Genomic DNA, 16840 nt, shown 5'->3' with positions numbered 1-16840 from the left:
CCCCCCCCCCCAGTGGGCAGAGAATACACAACTCAAAGTGCCACAAGTCTCTGCTTCCAGGTCCCACCCATACAGCCTTACAGATAAACCCAGTGAGGTTAGGAGCCCTGCAAGACGTGGGAGCTGCCTCATGATCCCCGGCTGGCAGAAAACAGAAAACAGTCAAACAGACGTTAATGATGGCTCCTAAGCCAAGTCTTTCATTTGCATATCACTGAAAGTCTTGGCTATCTTGTGATGATTTTCTCAGGCGTAAACTATTGTCTGAGGGCTGTTCTATCCAAAGGTACAAATTGTACAAGACTTAGCTTTCACCCTGATGAGGCTACAAGCTGGGGAAAAAGATAAGAAACATTCTCAGAAGACCATGGCACCGAGGGTACCTCGGAGGGAAACACTGCATGAGGGTACAAACACGCAGATTATCTGGGTGATCAGGAGAGGTATCTTAGAAGTGGCGACAGGTAGGCTAGCGATGAGGGTGCCCCGGCAGTGGGATGTTGGAGGGAGGAGAAAGAAAGTATGGTAAGAGTATTCGATATGTTTAGAGGAGTCAAGGAGGATCCATCCAGATGGGCAACCTAGGGGCAGAGTACAAAGAAATAGGAGGGGCTAATTAAGGAGCTTGGACTTGACGGCAGTCATGAACATCATTGTGCAGAAGAAAGACACAATGAAATGTGCGTGTGGTTAAGAAGGTTCCTTTCCAGGATGTGCAGGAAGGGTTTAAAGACAAACTATGAGGCCTTGGTGAAACCAGTTAGGAGCCTATGCAGACTGAGAGGGTCTGGAATGAGGGTGGTGTCTACAGTCTCCAATTTGCAGGAGGAGAGGGTGTGGTGCTGAACGCCAGAGATTTTAAGCTCAATGCCCAAAGTTGCACGGCTAACTATGCCTGAGTTCCCTTGATTCCTAACCCAGGTTGCTTCGCTCAAGATCCTATAACTGGAACTCGATTCCCAGCCCTGCTAGTATCTCCAAGCACACAGTTACCACGTAAACTAAGCAACAATGGCCTATGCCCTTATATTTCTCCAGATGCTTCCCAGAGCAGAAGGCAGCAAGAACTCTGCCCACTCCATTTGTATCCTACTTAAGCTTCATCGGGGAAGTCTGCCCTGAAGGATTAAGAAGGCTGACTCTCCACCTACTCAGCCTCCAATCCCAGGTCCAGTGGGAGCCATAGCAACACGGGAGCAAGATAGAAGACTGGAGCCAGAAGGGCTTAGACTCACATTCTCACAACCTCAGAGAAGCTACTTAATCTCACTGAGCTGCACTGTCCTCAGTTAGAAGGTAGGGTTATACTATATAACGTATAGGGTGGTGGTGAGAGTAAATGTGATGTGTGCATCGTAGACCAGAGAGGGAGATATTATTGCCATTATCGTGATATTCTTATAAATGTAAGGACTTCCAGACCTAGAAAAAGACCAGGGACATTGCTTTGTTGGAAAAGCTTAATACTTCAAGGTAAAGCGTTGGAAGGGAAAAGCACAGTACTTACTGGGATCAGAACCTAGGTTGAAGGACGGATTTCACTGTTGTTGGCTGTGTGGGTCAGGGCACAGTGGAGACGGGCAGGGCTCATCTACATTCTCCTTCTCTTCCTGGACCCGCAGCTGCACTACATTCCCTAGCCTCCCCATTGTAGATGTAGCTGGGTGACTATGTTCCAGCCCATGGGATGTGAACAGAGGAGATTCTATCATTTCCGGGCCTGGCCCATAAAAAGCATTATGCATAAACATTCACTTGCTTTTCCCATCCACCTGCCAAATCAAGATACGCCAAGCACCTCAAGAATAACAGAGCCACAAGAAGGAGCCTGGGTCCCATCAAGCCGAGCTTGCTTGCCAACTCTCATTGAAGAGGGGTCTGTTTGAGAAACTTCTATGGAGCTAACCCACTGAGATTTCAGACCTGATTGTTACAGCAATTAGTCCAGCCTGACTAATCCACCTGGCAAGTCGCTCACCTTACCTGAGCCCCAGATTCCTCACCTCTAAGACAGGCCACCCAATACCTGTCCCAGTTATAGGACAAGGTGATTGGGATGATAGAAATGACATAATGAAGGAGGGAGCACTTAGGCAAAAAGCCAAGGATTCACTCATGTCAATCATTCCCACTGTGGGCACATAGCAACGCCCCCCCCCCAACGTCGTGTCATGTCCCGAGCCCCTCACACGGCTCATCTTGTGCTTTAGCCACTGGCTGAGTGAGGACAAGAATACATCAGGTGATGGGCATCAGAATTACCTATCTCTACCCTAGACCTCTTAGTCTCTTCCAGAGAAAGGCTTCAGTTATCTTACCGACATCCCCATGTCCTCCTTTTCCCACCCCAAACACATCCGTCAGTGCTCTCTCTTCTCGGTGGACCTAGGGCAGGCGTCTGACTGGTCCTCCTGAAGCCTTTCCCCCCTCCGGTCTGGGGTAAGCCAGGCACCGTTCACTCATCTTTGTAACAAAGGGGCCACCAGGCACTTTCTCTCCATGTTTGACGTTTTCATTGTCAAAGTCAATGGGGATACAGACCATTAAGTGCCCCCACCTCCTCAAGGCAGGAAGTACAAGCTGAGAGTAGACACGGTTGAGCAGCAAAGGCCCCCGCACAGCTCTAAAAGGGAACCACGCAGAAGGAAGTGCGCGTACACCTGGTGCGTGTGCGCGTGCTGGTATGTCAGGGCTGCGTGTGTGTGTGTCTGTATGGAGGTGTCTGAGGCGCTCATGCACGCACATCTGTGTGAGATCCGTGTGTGCGTGTCTGTGAGTGAGTGTGTGTCTGGGGATGGGAGGTGGCAAAGGGGCCATCACCGGGTCAGTCCTTCCAGCCTCACTTCTGGTGGAGAATTGACTGGAACTACAGGGAATGTCATTATTGTTGGGGAAGGTTCGGGGTCTCCCCTTCTTTAACCTTTTTCCCAGACATTTTGGAATGGAAACTTACCCTCCATACTCTGAAGAAGGCAGAAACCTCTTATGATTCACCTGCTCTCTCATGCACTCGCCAAATATGGCCCTGTCCTCCCTGCTCCAGGACCCCCTGGGCCCATCCACACTTCCCTTTCCAGCCCTGCTTCAAGGAACAGTGTGCAAGAGAATTCTCTCTGGAACAAAGAAGGCCAGGAGGCCAGGTTGGTGTATGGCAGGGATAGAAGCTGCAGCCCCTTCTGGGCAGGGAGGAGGACAGAGCTGGGCGGGACAAGGCCCCAACTTTGGTGGGGGAGCGGCGGGGGGGGGGGGGCTCGCAATCCTCAGCCAGGTGGGGAGCCAGGGAGAAGCATGGTGGCAGGGCAGGGCTGCCGGGTTGGGGACAAGCCCCTGACACGAGGGGTCTGCACAGGCGCACAAAGGAAAGAAAATCAGAGGAGATGAAACCATACAAATTTCGGGTAATAGAAAGGGAGGAAAGAGATGTGCGTGTGGCCTGGGTCTCGGCTCAGAAAGGTCGATTCCAAGAAGACGCTGCTCAACTTTATATTACTTTTCAGAAAGCCAGTGAGCTGAAAAATAACTCTCACCTTTTTTTTTTTTTATATTATTATTCGTTTCTTCTTCACATTGTTTTGTGCATCTTGGTTGTTCATTTCTCCCCAGCCTGATTTCATTTGGAGATTTGGCCTGGAGCCTGGAGGGGAAGACAGCCCTTCTTCTCAGAATGCATTTATTTCAAACCCTCGGCAGCCACCCCTCGGTTCTGCCCTCTCTCATCTTGGGGGGCCGAGTGGGGAGGGGTTGGGGGCAGACCCTCTCCTCTAGCTCACGGAAGTCTGCGTGTTGTTCGTGGGTGGATGTGTGCGTGCACACGTGTGTGTGGGTGTGGGTGGGCGAGAGTGTTCATGAAAGGACACGCATGTGAGTCTGCATGCATGTGGGAATGCACACACGTGGGCTTATGAGCAGCTGAGGGGTACACGAGTGCGCGCTTGTGGGGCCGTGTCTGGGGTGTATGGGTGTGAGTGCACGCGTGGGCCCAGAACCCGCTCCAGGTGGGAGGGACCTGTGGAGCTGGGTTTTTCCGTTTCCCTGGAGTCTACAGTGGCAGTGGCTGGCTCCTTCACCTTTCACCAAGCTCAGCGAGCCACAGATGTTGTTTGAACCAGGGAAAATGTCAGCCCCCAGGAGGAGCCCAGCTTTAACTCAGAGTGAGCCCCTAGGAAGCGTGGCGGTGTATTCTGGGTATTGTGCTTTGGATCCATTTGCATTTGCTCTTTCCAGTGACTAAGGACTGGTGGGTGGGTGTGAAGGAAGGGGGGATTCTCCTCAGTGCCCGCTGCCCCTCCCAGCTCCCCGGACTCCTGGCAAGGTTGAAAGCAGAGGAGGCGAAGGAGTAGCAAGAACAAGAGCCCTCCTCAACCCCCGACTTCTCCCCGACTCCCATGGCAACCTAGAAGGATCCTCCTGACCCAAAGAGCTGTCTACCGGGTTTCAGGTGGAAGGCCACAGAGCCAATGCTGGGTCTTCCAGTGTTCATTATGCCCCTGGCAGGCACCTCTGAAAACAGTCTCTCACGTTCAAGCCTGCAGGCTCTATGGGGTGAGTGGCAGAGCACCTGAGGTTTGCTGGAGGCAGAAAACTGAAAGATGTGGGTGTTCTTCCCTCCTTCACTGCCAGCCTCACAGGTAGGGGCTCTGACGGCCCCCTCCCCAAGAAAAGCCCGGTGGGTGGTGCGGAAGACACAGCACCCCCAGGCCCGCAGCCCCTCCTGGGCCCTGGTTCATTAGGACCACCCCACTCTTTCACTATTTAGGCAAATGATGAAACTTTGGCTCAGAGAGGCTAAGTTACTTATCTGGGGGCACACAGTCCCCCAGAGTTGAGTTCTTTCTCACAGGCACGTGACATGCAAGGCTCACTCCTGGGCCAGGCAAGCTTCCAGAGGGAGACAGATCCCAAAGAGAGTGACAGGAAGAAACAATTTAAGCTCGGGTTCTACAAGGTCACAAGCAGATCCGGACCCTGCGCCCAGGGGCGTCCAGTACCTGGCAAAATGAGACCCTCAGTGGGACTGCAGGGTCACTGGTGTCTAGGCTGTGGGTGGGCCCCCGAAGCTGCCTACCAGGTCACCGCTGGATTAGCGCCATCAGTCTTCATCCACTGAGACCTGCCGGAGGCAGGGGGTGGAAAGAGATTCTGCGCCACCGTGTTCAAGTCACTTAAGATTCTCGGCACCTGCAAAATGACGATGCGGGTGGATGCTTAACTCACAGGGTTGGTGCAAAGTTTGAACATGCTGAGAGGTGTGGAAATGCCTTCCATGTTGCCTGGCACGTGGCAGTATTCAGACTGGGTCCATTTCCCTTCTGCTTCTACGGGCGGGGGAAGCTTGAAAGCTCCCCCAAGTGCCCATGGGTGGGCTCAGCTTAGGGTCACCGCTCTGCTCAGCCCCTGTCAACCCTGCCCTCCTCCACCACCTCCACTGGGGGAAGCTGGGGCGTGGCAGCCGTGAGGGGGGCTCATTCCAGGTGGTCCCCTGATCTAAGGTGGGTCCCTGGTTACCCGCCCCTCCCACCCCCCCCGCCTGTGCTTATTCTGTTGAGTTGCATACAGAGCAGAGTAACTTCTGTTCTCCCTTTCCTCTTTGTTCAGGACCAGAAGCAATTGACTGGCTACAGCGGAGGGGTTCTGGTTTGCCTGAGAGAAGGTCTGAGAGAGAGGACAGCCTGTAGGCACCCTGCCTTTTCCGTAGCACCCTAGACCTCCGACTCAGGGAACGTGAGTCTTCCCTTTGACAAAAACCCCCAACATTTATGGATAATAATAACTGACATTTTTAAGCCCTTTGCAGTTGAAAAGCATCTTCGCGGCAGAGCATGATGATAAGGAGTGTGGGCCGGGGCAGCAGAAAGCCGAGGCTGATCGGCTAGGCTCTGTGTAGAGTCGGGGCACCGATACCAACCCAGGGGGAGGTTGTGGGATTCCATGAGGTAACAGATGAGTTCAGGTGACCCAGGAGCCTAATTAGCCTAAAATAAACATACCAGCCCTATCTCCGTGACCTTGTGCAAATTGCTTAAACCCTCTGGGTCTCAGTTTCCTTATTTGCAAAATGAGGCTGATAATAGTATCCACCTCATAGGGTTAAATGAGTATTAACTGAGGATTAATGGAGGATTAAGTGAGTTAATATCAATAACATACTTAGGAGAGTACCTGCTGCATGATGAGTGCTCGCTAGAATAGAATTATAATCCTTACTAGGATTATTGTGCCACCACAACTACCTTTGGAAGTAAGAATATTGTTAGCCCATTTCATAGAGAAGGAAACTGAGGTCCGAGGGGCTAAGTCACTGGCCCAAGACTTGAACTCTAGAGCTTCTGATGCCAACTGAGTTTTCCTTGCATTCCTCTGACCCCAGCAGCTTTGGCCACTTTTCCTCCATGGGGAGACCGTCCCCAGGGCGGGGGTGGGGGTGGGGGGAGGGCTCTGGTCTCCCTTGGTGTCCCTCTCACCCCAGCTTAAGACAGCCTCTCCCTCCTGCCTTCCCACAGAGCAGTGGTGGTTGGCTCAGGCTTTTTCCCCAAACAAGGGAGCAGCCTTAGAGGAAAAGGGCCATCAGGCTCCTGCCCTTGGGTTTTCCAGAAATCCTGGTATCAGCGATCCTCCTCTGATTTCAGTCCTTTGGCCATTCGGTGGTTGTGCAGTCACCGCCATTACTGGGGTGTGTGTGTTGGGGCGAGGGACATGGACAAGTGGGGTCTCTCTTCCGAAACCCCATCCAGGCACCCAGCAGTGAGGGTCTCCGTGATACAGTGTCTCCCCAAACCGCCCGCACACACCCCCCCGCGCGCTCACACACACACACACACACACACACACACGGGTACACGCGCACGCAGCCCTACACAGAGGAAATGATCAAGTGCAAAGAATCCTCATGTGCTACTTTATATGGCAAATAATTGAGCCGTACCCTTGTGGTCTCAGTGAGGAGTTTCATCCATATTCATGCCTGGCGTTTCCTGTGGAAACGAACACGCAGACATTCCAGCATAATGGTGGGAGCAAGAAATCTCAAGCCCTAATTCAGGCCCCCCACTCCCCGGGCCGGGCTGGGCGCTGCCGGGAGAGTGGAGTTGATAGTGTTTAAGCGGCGGGGAGGCAGCCTGCTCTGCCATGGGGACCTGGCCTCCTGTCCCTGTCCCACTCTCCTTTCTCTGGCTTCCATGCCTTCTTCCTTCCTCTCCTCTCCAGCCTCCTGGTCCTGGTCCCAGGCCCCTCTTCCCTTCCCTCTCCTTCCTTATGACCTCCCCTCCGTCCCGCCTCCCCCTGCTCGATCCCCCCCCTCCCCCCACCGTCCTTGCCTTCCAGGCCTCCAGCCACTGGGGCCAAAGTTCCCTCCCGCGTGCATACAGTTTCACTTTCCTTGTCTAGTTATAATGGAGTGGGGGGTGCTGGGAAGCTGGTTTGGAGAGTGCGTGTCTGTGAATACCAAGCATGTTAATAGGTTAAAGTAAATCTAAAGTAACATTTGAAAGCAGAGAGATGAAAGCAGATCACAGGCCAAAGATCAAACAATCTAGAGCCACTTCTAAGCCTTTTACAGCTGGAGATTATTAGCATTTGAAAGTGAAGAGCATTACAGGGAGAGAGGGAAAAAAAGTTGGAAGGAATTTTTGTTGTGGAGATAAAAACTGAAATAAATGACAGCGGAAAGCAGAACTAGAAAGAGGCTGACTTATTTTAAAACCGCATTAAGACAGTGGGGGGAGGGGGGATACCGATGGCTATATTTTTAGCTCGTCACCTGGCATCTGGGCTCAGTGCTGAGGTCTGCAGCCCTCCCGGGCCTTCTAGGGGTAGGAGAGAGGTTTCCAGTCCAGGCTGACGTTCCCTTCCCTCCAGCTGAGACAGAAAGCCCTGCTCTGGGAGGGGAGTGGGGGAAGGGGATAGTGGGCTGGGAATGGGACTGAAGCCAGCCCCTTCCTCTTCACTGCCAGGCCCCCAGGGGCACGGCCCACACCCCTCTAGGGGGGCATCCAGCCGGCCTCTATAATGCTCCAACGTTGGAGTCCAGAGATTGTCCACCTACGATTTTTTTTTCTGCCATCACAGGTATGACCCTCCCCACCACATCTGATAATCTGATAACCCCTAGTCGGACCTGGGCTCCTCATTTGCCAGAGGAGATTGAGGACCCCTTCCCACCTCTGGTGCAGCAGACATTGCTAAATAGGAGAACATCGAAAACCTCCCATCCTCCACGCTTTTAATTTAGTCAGTATCTGTTTTCTGAGAACCTAGTATGAGTTAGGCATGCTGCTAAGGGCAGGGGAAAGTGTTGAACAAAACAGGCAGAATCCCTAGCTATGGGGCTCCCACAATCTTGTGTGAGGGGTAGATATTAAATAAAAGGCTTCAGGCTAAACATGGTGGGTTGATCATCATTTTTTATCACGCTTCCCTCCTGAAATCACGCTAACATGAGATTCAAGCCACTAAAACCCACCAGGAAAAGGCAAGTGGGAAAGATGACAAATGTCATCAAATCTGGGGGAGAGAAAAAGCAAATGGAAGAGTGACAACTGGCTTAATAGAACGGAGGATACTTATATGGTCCTGCCTGCAGGGAGACATCCCTGGGGAAGGAGGTTGGCCTCTGGGGACCGTCCCCCCAACCCCAGCCCTGAGGGACCAGGGGCACCGGGCATAGCAGGAGGTCAGAAGGGGCTAAAACAGGGGCCCTGGTTAGACCTCAGGGTCCCCTCCTTCTCCTGTGCAGTCAGGCAAGCCCCCTTCTCCCAAACTGGGAGAGGGGCAAGCCATCCTCTGAAGAAATTGAACCAGCGAGCCTTGTGCTCAGCGATGCCATCTGCATTGACAGATGAGAGTAAAGTATCAGCACCAGGCATAAAACAGGAAGTTTAGGTTAAATTCTGCACCCTGAACAGCAAGATCCTCACCCTTGTTACCCGACTGAGCTTTCATAATGACAACAGTCGAACTCCCATCCCTCACCCCCCACCCCAGACCAGTGGCAGGAGAATTCTTCTCTGGAAAAACTGAATGGACCAAGGGGGTAAAGGGCAATACTGAGTGTCCTCCAAAGAGAAAGCCAGCTCCCTCTCCATTCCCTCTGTGGAGAAGCCCACCAGCAAACGGGACCCAGCCGCGCCCATAGAGCTGCCAAGCAGGTTTCTCTAATGACCCACAATCTTCAATATGGACAACTAAGGATCACCAGACATTCCAGGAAAGCCTCCACCATTAAGACCAGACAAGTAAATGGGAAGAAAAAAAAAAGGAACTCAAAAGAAACAGAGACAAGGTCAGGAATAGAAGAAAACCTCAAAAATATATATTATCAATATTCTCAGAGAGATAAAAGCAGATCTTTCACCTGAAATAAGAGCAGGAGAAAGATAGATAGACAGATAGATAGATGATAGATAGATAGATAGATGATAGATAGACAGATGATAGATAGATGATAGATAGATAGATAGATAGATAGATGATAGATAGATAGATAGATAGATAGATAGATAGATAGATAGATAGATAGATGATAGATAATAGATAGATAGATAGATAGATAGATAGATAGATGATAGATAGATAGATAGATAGAAGATACAAGAATAAATAGATCCCATATATAAAACCAAAGCACAAAGAAGAGCTCTTGGCTATTAAAAAGGATAGCAAAAATTCAGAATTCAATAAGAGGTCTGAAAGATAAAATAGAGGACATTTCCCCCAAAGTGGCACAGAAAGAAAGAGAATAAGAGAAAGACAGATAATGGGAGAGAAAATGAGAACACTAAGGATCAGTTCAGAAGGTCCTGAATTTGACCACTGGAAATTCTAGAAAGGTTTAGAGAAAATGGAGGGGATAATTATCAAAGAAACAATAGAAGAAAATTTCCCCAGACTGAGAGATGTTCGTTTCCAGATTGAAGGGTCATTAAAGGGCCAAGGCATATGATCGTGACGTTTCAGACACCAGAGATGAGAAGCTCCTAAGAGCTTTGAGAATGGGAGTAGCAGGAGAGCCACCCTCAAGAGATTGGAGGGCAGTCTCCTTGGGAAAAAAACATAAAAGTAAGTTACAGATTATTTGATACACTTGCTCATATGACAAATAATAGCAATAGAGGTTTCCCAGTTCTATTGATTCATAAAGAAAAAAATTATGAGAAGGGTATAGAAAAGCAAGCAAGCCAAAAATGAGGACAAGCATAAAGTTGCACAAGAAAGGAAACATAATCAGTGTTGAGTACAGTACTGTCTTGGGAGTAAAGAGTTTTTACTTACTCTTGTGTAGGAAGAGTATTGATTTAATTTTTTAAAGTGTGATATAAGTATATTATGGGAACTGAAAGTTATGAGCTAAGACTCGCACCATAAGAAGAAGTCAGTAGACAAGGTCAAAAATTGTTCTGTCAAAAAACGGAGTGAGAAAAAGAGAACAGTAGCCGCCTGCCTTGTGTGGGTAGCAGTCAGTACTTAGCAAGAAGGTGCGGAAGGAAACTCCCCAGGGGGAGGGTAAAGTTCCGCTTCTTGGTGGCGGTTTGGTTACATGGTCTTATGTCTAGGTCTGAACTCATGAATTGGTACACTTAAGATGTGTACATTTCATTGCATATGAAATGTATTTCAAAAGGAGGGGAAAAAAAGGACCACCAGCAAATACCGAATTCTAATGAGATGCTTGGCGAAGTGCTTAGGGATGAAGTGTACTCACATCTGCCACTCACTTGGAAATGCGCCAGAAGGTAAGGTGGAATGATGGGTGGGTAGAAGGACAGAAAATTAAAAAGTTATGTGACAGAACAGATATAACACAATGTTAATTGTAGAGTCTAGTTGGTGGGTTTATGGGCATTCGCTCTAAAGCTTTTCAACTTTTTATACATTTGAAATTTTTTGTAATAAGATGTTGGGGAAAAAAGTAGAAGCATGAGCATGTTGTTTGGGTGAAGGGCTCTAAACACAAGGAGAAACAGCCAAGAGTTGAACATGGTTATCTCTGGAGGGTGGAAGAGATGTGATTGGGGCCTGCTGCCTTCCATGAAACATCTCTTGACATTATTTGATTTTTAAATTCTGCGTATGTATTCCTTTGATTGAAAAAAGAAACCCAGTTTAAAAAGGAAAAAAGGACGTATTTATTGATAAGTATTTTAAAACATGAAAAGTACTTGCAAAAAAAAAAAGTATACAATTTCATAATTTGTGAAAGACAAGAGCAAGATTCTAGGACAGAGAGAAGTGGGGTGCTCCTCAAGGCTCTGAGCTGGGGAAGGACTGTCTGAGCCCTGGAAGGTGGGGTTTCAGGCAAAGGGAAGTATATCACAAAGGTCCAAGAAGGCCAGAGGTCCTTGGTGTAAGGGAGAAGGAGGAAAGGAGGGAAGGAGGAGGAGGAAGAGGGGAGGAGAGGAGGAGGTAAGGGAGGAGGAGGAGGGGTGGGGGAAGAGGAGGAGGAGAAAAGGAGGAGGACAAGAGGAGGGGAGGAGGAGAATGGGCCGCCTCTATGCTTTCAGGTTCCAGGTAGAAAGCCCCAGGTGACCAGCAGGACTCAAAGCAGAAGAGGACTCAAGCTCTTCGCCTGACTGTAATTGCTGCCTTTTTTGTCTTCCAACAGTTTTGCTCTGTTTTTGCAATGTCTGTGCTATGGAATCTCAGGGAAGCTTTTCAGGCCCAAGTGATGAAGGTTGGGGAGGGCGCAACAAGACCTTGGCCCTGGCACTTGCGGGGGAGGGCTCCCCAGGGGAAGATCACTCCATCTGGCCCCAGCCTCCCTTCTGTACCACCCCAGCCTTGGGTTCTCCTCCCGTGTTTAACCTCCGAGGTCTTGCAGGGTGTTGTTAACCAGGGCAAAACCCGCCTCACACATCTCCTCCCAAGATGCAGACTCACTGTCCGCGGGGGTGTTAGGCGCAGAATCAAGTGTGTGCCCTTGCTCTTGACCGAGACCCAGGTCCTCATCCCCAGCAGCACTTCCCAGGCTCCCTTTGTCAGCCTGGATAGCAAGAAGCTGGGGGTGGACACAGGGCATCCTAGTGAGAGGGAGGGCAATTGAAAAGCAAAGTGTAGGGAATTGGGGAGAAACTAGGCTGAATCACTCCATGAGAACAGAATTCTCCCCCCAGGAAAGTGGAGGGGACTGGGGAATTGGGGGTCCGCCTAGGAACAAGGAAACCCTGGGGACAGAGGCAGGGAGGGGGCTTGCCCCCCGGGAAAGGTGTCTGGGTGGACTGCTGGGTTGTTGGAAGAGCTTCAGAAGGAGCCCAGAGAGCAGGAGATGCCCAGAGTCCAGCAGCCCGGCATGAGAGACAGCCATGCACCTCTGGCTGGCAGGTGCCCGCCCCCGGTGACAGTGAATGGCACCGAGCAGGGACGCCCAGGGCTCTGGCACAGAGCCAGAACTGCTGAGGTTTTTATGCTAATGCTGCTTGTCAAGCCGTCAGCGCTCAGGGCAGCCGGACTTGACAGGGAAGCAGCTGGGTCCCCTGGGTTTTGCTTCCCCTGAGCCTCGCCCAAGTCCTCAGAGATGTCCAGCAAGGAGAGCTGGAGGGGGAGCAGGGGATGCTCGTGGAGGGCTGGGGCCGGCAGAGGGCCAAGGGGCCATGGGGCCTCCCCAGGGCCTCCTAAGAGGAAATCCCACCCTGCCCTAAAGCCCACCCACTCTAAAGTGGGAGCCCAATAGCCGGAATGGATGGCACCCCTGGGTTTTCCCCGTGGGAAGGGAGCAGAGGATTCATTCCACGTCAATGATTCAGCCCCAAGGACCCTGCCTGGAGGAATCTGACAGGGGGCAACAAGTTGTAGAGGGAAAAGCACAGGGCACAGGGGATGAAGACGCAGGGCCCAGCCTGCTTCTGTCACTCAGTGTGTGACTTTGGCTGAGTAGCCGCGCCTCTGTGGACTCCAGCTTCCTCCCCTGTAAAGTGACAGTGATGGCGGTGGTTTAGACGCACTCCTCTATTTAGCACATAGGCACTGAATACTGCTCATGCACCAGGCACCAGAGTAAATGAAATAAAGGTCAATAAACTCGGCCTCTGACTTCAGATGGACTCGCGTTCCTGTAGGGAGGATGGGACATGCCTCACATCTCATTGCCCTGGACTTGGGTGCGAGGTACTCAGGGGATCCCGGGTTAGGGCGTACCTCACACGATGTGACACAGAAATGGAAACTGTGACCTCCACCCCGGGGTACACCAGGGGCCTAACCTGGGCTGGAGATCTGCGAGATTCTTGGAAATTACTTTCAAAGCTGTGTGGCAGGCAGGATCTGGGGGGAAATCTGCTTTCTGCCTTTTTCCGTGAGAAGCTGGGAGGATAGGTGGCATGAATGAGCACTGAACTTGGGAGTCTGGAGACCCATTTCTAGTTCCCAGGAGCTGTGTGACGGTGGGCAAGGACTTTCCCTGTCTCTGAGTTTCCATGTTTCCCTTGGTAAAATGGGACCCATCCATCCTGAAAATTCACTGCTTCTAAATGCAGAGGACGCTTGCTGAGCCTTTCCAGGAAGTGGTCCTACCCATGAGGCTGCCTGGCTCCTAAGGGTGGAGCCAGCCAGGGTGTCGTAGCAGGTGGGACCCCCAAGAATGCCCGATGGGTGCGAATGTGTGCTGACTCATCACCTCTCCGGGCATCTACCAGCATTCCCCGAGACATGTGGGGAAGCTTCCTGTAATTGGTTTATGGACGGTTCTCTCAGCATTGTGTCTGGCCATAAAATATACTCACTTCATAGTCTCTAAGGAACTGCCAGGCCTTCCAGCTATAACTCTGAGCCCCCGGCCCCTCCCGCCTGGCCTGACACTTTGTTTGGTGAATCTGATTTGATTTTGATCTTAAATCTGCTCTAAATGCCTCTGGGCAGTAGCCACAGGAAGGGTGGGAGTGGCGGAGAGGAGGAGGATTGCTGAGAATTACGACCCAGGCCCATTAGGAAGGGATGACCGCTCAGCACCGTCCCTTCTAAATCACGCCTGAGAAGAATGTCACCAACTCCTGAGCAGGCCTCCCGAGCTGGCCAGCAGAGACACTGCCTGGGAGGGCGGGAGCACGGGACTCTCTCAGCCTGGCCTCCCTGTCCTCTCTGCTCAGGGCCCCCGGCGTCCCTCCCGGGCCTTCCTGTGGCTGCCGTGTTCTGGACACTCTCCTTCTCAGTCTCTCCAACGATTCGCTCCTCCTTTTGCAGGATTCCAAGAAGTCGGTGCCCAAAAGGTAGTGCGCTGGAGTGGCTGGGAACCTCGTGGTGATGGGGATCAAAATTACAGGGATGACAGTCCTTCCGTGCCAGGGCAAGAGCCACTTGGAGGCTCCTGTGACCTCACCTCCCTTCCTCGGAGGGAGGAGCCATGGAGAAAGATGGGAAGTAGAGTCCCTTGCCCAGTGGACTGGGCCATACGAGCTGCTGGCGGGGCGGTGGGCCTCAGTCGTGTCTGTTGGCAGAGAGTACAGCATTCTGACTCTAGGAACTCACTCGAGCTTTGTAACTCCGCTGCAACATCTCCTCGCCACAGTCCATCCCTCCCTCCTCTCTGTGAGCATTTGGGTCTAAAAAGGACAGGGCAGTGGCTGAGGGCCTGAGCTCTGAAGTCAGACTGTCCAGATTTGAATCTAGATTCCACCACTTACTGTGCGACCTTGGACCATTGCCTAGCCTCTCTGTGCCTCAGTGTCCTCAACTATAAAGGACAAGATAATGAGAGTGCGCGTGCCTCGGGATCATTGTGAGAATTATCCGTATACGGCTCTCAGAGCAGCCCCCAGCACATGTTAGCTGCTACTCCATTGTTAGTATTCGCTGGGGTGGGTAGCCGGGGGTAGGGGGGCTCAGGAAGGACACGGAATGTTCACTTTCCACTATACCATGTCTTCCCTATGTGTCCAAGGCCTAGGATGAATGAATGAATGAATGAATGAATGAACGAACGAACGAGTAGCACTGAGTATGGGAGTATGGGGGATGCAAAGACCCCAAGTATTTACCTTCTAGTTGGGCAGCCAGGACAGCCATCACAGGGAGAATGTTCCATGGGCCAGCCTGGCAGCAGGAACTCACAGGTGGATCCAGAAGGCCACCAGCAGCAGGAGTTCTGGGAGGGAAAGACCAGTTGTCTGAGGTTAGGGAGTGTCCAGATACCCCCAAACATCCCTGCCCTTCAAAGAGGGAACACTTATGGGACTGAGGCCCCAAGGGATGCTAGGCGAGGGAGGGTAGGGCCACGATTCACTGGATTTACCCTCAATTAAGTCTCCCAAGCTTTGATGCATGGTTAAGATTTCCTAGGTGCCTTTGGTCCCAGAGTATTAACCAAAGGATCTTTTAGTGTTCATGGCTGGGGGTTTGAAAAAAATCACAAAGCCATTTTTTTTTTTTCTTAGAGCTAGAGGGGCTTTAGGAATGAACATTTTTACCAGTGATTTTATAGAGGGGAAGCTAAAGGTCAGAGAGTCGAAATGGCTTTCCTAAATCTGCTGAGCTCTCCCAAATGGGTCCCTTCATTTCTTGTCACTGAATCTCTATCCTCACCACTGGTGGAGAGGACCTCAATCACTTGTCCAGTTTTAGAGAACTGAAAGTAAGAGCGGAGACCCAGACTGGTGAAGGGGCTTTGGGTAAGCCCTGCAGGTCAGCAACAGAACCGGCAGAACCAGGGCTTCCGACCCCAGTCCAAGCCTTCTTCCCCAAAGGTTAGCTGCTCCCCTCCCTGCCCACCCCAATGGCCCGCTGCCCAGCACACCCTGATCTTAGGCAACTGGAGCCTCCTGGAGCTGAGCGCCGTGACAGCAGAGATGCTCCTGCTCAGGATGGAGGGGAGCCGTCCCCCCCAACACAGAGCACCTGGCCGGGAAGCTGGCTTTCCCAACCACCCTTTGTCAGCGGCTCCTCTAAGCAGAACACACCACACGCAGCCTGAGAAGGAGCCTTGAGTGCCAGGGAGGCTCCGAGTCGGTATCGAGAGGATTTTCATAAACACAACTGTCTGTGTCTGGGCAGCCATGTGGAAAGTTGCAATATAACCCACTGATGTCATGTGGCAGGGGAAACAAGATTTCCAGAGGCAGCCGTGCTGCTCTTGCCAACCTCCGCGTGGAGCAGAATCCCAGACAGGCTTTTGAAAGAAAGGGAAGGGGGGAAAAGGTCTGCAACAAATTGCGAAACAAAACCCTGGTTCCTAGGTCTGCGAGGAAGGGAGGCAGGGAAGCGGGTTGGGGAGGGTCTGGAGTCCCGGGGGAAGCGAGCCGGGCTGCGCAGTCCCCCTGCAGGCCCCGTTCTGTGAGAAGGTGCGGGCAGCCTCCCAAAAGCGCTGGCATGCGCTGACCTCCCCCTGCCGCCCCTCACCTCGGATCCCTGGGCCTCAGAACCACCTGTTTCTCTCCCCTCCAGTGGACTACACTGAGCCCCCACCAGACCCTGGCTCTCCTAGTCTTTACAATCTCCAGATTTCCGACCCCTGGTAACCTATTCCACCACCCGTTTTGGGATCACGTCTAAAGCCTCACTCACACTTGGGCTGCTGCAGCTTCAACCCGGTCCTGGTCCCGCACTGGGGCAGGGCCCCCAGAGGAGGGGAGCGGTGGGGGGACAGGGTGTCCTTCCTTCTCTCTTGGTGTCTCACAGAACGTTACCTGGCTTCTCCACGGGCTCTGGCGGCCAGCACACCTTGGCCGGGTCGATTCACCTGTCTGCCCTGGGCTTCTCCTATTTCTACCATGGGGTGCAGGGCAGATACGGTATTCAGGGTTCCTCTGAGTTCAAAAAGTCTACCATTTTATGACTATTTACACATAAGGAGTAGCAGAGTAGTGTCGATTACATAAAGGATATTTTGTGGTTTTATGAATACTTCTGGGGATCTTCTTCA

At 51.7% G+C, this 16840-nt stretch overlaps 1 long non-coding RNA gene across 1 annotated transcript in view; it reads right to left on the bottom strand.

Moving 5' to 3' along the window:
- Positions 1-3556: 3556 nt before the first annotated feature.
- LOC118540595 (uncharacterized) overlaps positions 3557-16840 on the bottom strand; it is an 82506-nt gene continuing 69222 nt past the window's right edge. The window contains exons 4-6 of the long non-coding RNA XR_013442712.1: positions 14961-15067; positions 4989-5178; positions 3557-3634 (exon numbers count right to left, since the gene is read on the bottom strand). This is a non-coding gene — a long non-coding RNA (uncharacterized LOC118540595). The remainder of the gene's footprint in view (positions 3635-4988; positions 5179-14960; positions 15068-16840) is intronic.

This window comes from Halichoerus grypus, chromosome 11 (genome assembly GCF_964656455.1).
Source record: "Halichoerus grypus chromosome 11, mHalGry1.hap1.1, whole genome shotgun sequence".
NCBI classification, from domain to species: Eukaryota; Metazoa; Chordata; class Mammalia; order Carnivora; family Phocidae; genus Halichoerus; species Halichoerus grypus.
The sequence above is the reverse complement of the archived record's forward strand: the minus strand, read 5'-3'. Positions and strand labels throughout refer to the sequence as shown.